This window comes from Nelusetta ayraudi, unplaced genomic scaffold (genome assembly GCF_046127955.1).
Source record: "Nelusetta ayraudi isolate G7.1 ecotype Tasmania unplaced genomic scaffold, CSIRO-AGI_Nayr_v1 ptg000004l, whole genome shotgun sequence".
Lineage (NCBI taxonomy): Eukaryota > Metazoa > Chordata > Actinopteri > Tetraodontiformes > Monacanthidae > Nelusetta > Nelusetta ayraudi.
This window is the reverse complement of record NW_027466054.1, coordinates 15,433,055-15,435,158: the sequence shown is the minus strand read 5'-3', so window position 1 is coordinate 15,435,158 and position 2,104 is coordinate 15,433,055. Positions and strand designations below refer to the sequence as shown.

The 2,104-nt window shown below is 39.3% G+C and overlaps 1 non-coding gene across 1 annotated transcript; it reads left to right on the top strand.

Moving 5' to 3' along the window:
- Nucleotides 1-1,705: 1,705 nt before the first annotated feature.
- On the top strand, nt 1,706-1,777 carry trnap-cgg (transfer RNA proline (anticodon CGG)). Its single transcript has one exon. It is a non-coding gene; the product is annotated as a tRNA-Pro (tRNA).
- Nucleotides 1,778-2,104: the final 327 nt, after the last annotated feature.

Here is a 2,104-nt window from a genome sequence, read left to right as displayed (position 1 = left end):
TTCACATATCCAACTGGTAAAAGAGCCCAGAGTGAACACTGAATAAAAATCTGTCTTTCCCTTTTGTGCTGCCTCCTCAGCCAATCACCTGCCTCCATCTGACCCTCCAATCCTCTGCATCTTTTCTTCTCTCACACCAGCTCAACTTCACATCCTCTTTCACTACATCCACAACTCTGCTCTCTTGCCTGCCAGCTCCAACCTCAGCATCCTTCTTCCCAAATATCCACTGTCCCTCCTCTGGACACGTCCAAATCATCTCAGTCTGGCCTCTGCGGCTTCATCTCCAGGACATCTAACATGCTCTGTTCACTCAGTGCTATTTCTACAGACAAATGGTATACGTTGCCATCTGCCTAATGGAGACGCTGCTGAAGAAAACGACAGTATTGGGGAGCAGATCCTGTCATCAGTGATTGTACACAAGTGCCCACTTGCAAAAGTGAAACAATCCGGGTGTCGATGTTCCACAGGAGGTTAATAAGCTTAAGCACACACAGTCACAATTAAAGGAGGAGATTTTCGTGGCTCCAGTTAAGTGTTCTTCAAGTATATCACATGCTAAAGTTCAGTAAGTGGAACAGTTATTAGAACTTTGTCCAAGTCCTCCACAAGGGTGTTGTATTTATTAAATGAACATGTTGTTGCTCATCAAGAAGGATGAGCAACAACTCGCACACCAAACTTTGAAAATTGGTTACTGATAAAATCAGAGGTCCTGCAAAGCGGTGCAGAGAAAAAAAAATAGCCGCTCAACAACAGAGAAACACAGAAACTGAAAGGTTCTCGTCAGCATATCAGTCAGCCATTATTTTTTCATTAGGGTACAGAGAGAATAGTTAACAATTTAAATGAAGTGTGACATATTCACTTTGGAGGGCTCTGGGGTAACACAGAGTGGAGTCATCGGCCATGCTTGTTTTGTTGTTTGATTATTTGACCTGCAGAGGATGTTAATGAGATCTCTTTTCTGATCTTCAGATCAATCAGCTTTGTTATGCACCATCACATCTTTGGGAGGGTTTCAGAGTCATTTTAGGGACCAAACAGACTTGTTATGAGAGGATTTGTTATGAGAGGATTGGTACTCTGGACACAGTTCCTGATCTTGGAACATGATATTCTTCAAAGCAATTTGACAGCAACATTTCATTACAAGTTACATTTTATTTCATTAAGCATAAAAAAAACAACAATTAATGGCTAACTCTTCCCAACATTACGACAATCAATGGAAGGCAATTTATTTTTTCTTTCTTTTTAGTACAGAACATATATTTTTGTTATGACTATTTGACACCCAGATATACGTCAGCACAATTGTTGTCGTTGATGACAATGTATTTATCTATTCATTCATTTATTTATTTATTTTTAGCACTATTATATTTATGTCCCTATTGTAGATGCCTGAAGAATAGAGGTAACAAAGGGTAACATCCATAAAGAAGAGCTGACAGAGGAGCAGTTTCATGTGCCTGAGTGGAAGAGATGGTCTCTGACCCTGAAGTGCTCTTCTTGCTCCTCCCCAGAGGTTTGAAAAAGTATCCTGCTGGTTGGAGTGCCAGAGCTGATGGGGTGTGAGGGAAAAGGCCATCAGAGCAGATCCCTCGAGGTAAGAAAAATAAAAAAGAGGATGAAACCTTGATGCTTTATTAATAACTGCTAAATGCTAGCGGGAAGCACGATGCTTCATCACGTGTGTGGCTCGTTGGTCTAGGGGTATGATTCTCGCTTCGGGTGCGAGAGGTCCCGGGTTCAAATCCCGGACGAGCCCTGCAAATGAAGCTCTTTATTGTTGTTGTTAACGAGCATCTGATACCAACATCTGCTGCCTGGTGCCAAAACTTGAGGCTGATTAATTTCGCATCAAACTATTCAGACGGGTGATTTGCATGAAGCTTAGTGACACGACTACGGCAAAGCAGCATTTATTTCCTTCATCAATTACCAAACATTTAACAAACTCGTAATATTTATATATATATATATATATATATATATATATATATATATATATATATATATATATATATATATATATTTTTTTTTTTTATTATTATTATTTTTTTTAAATATATTAGTCACCAGTGTTTAATTGAAC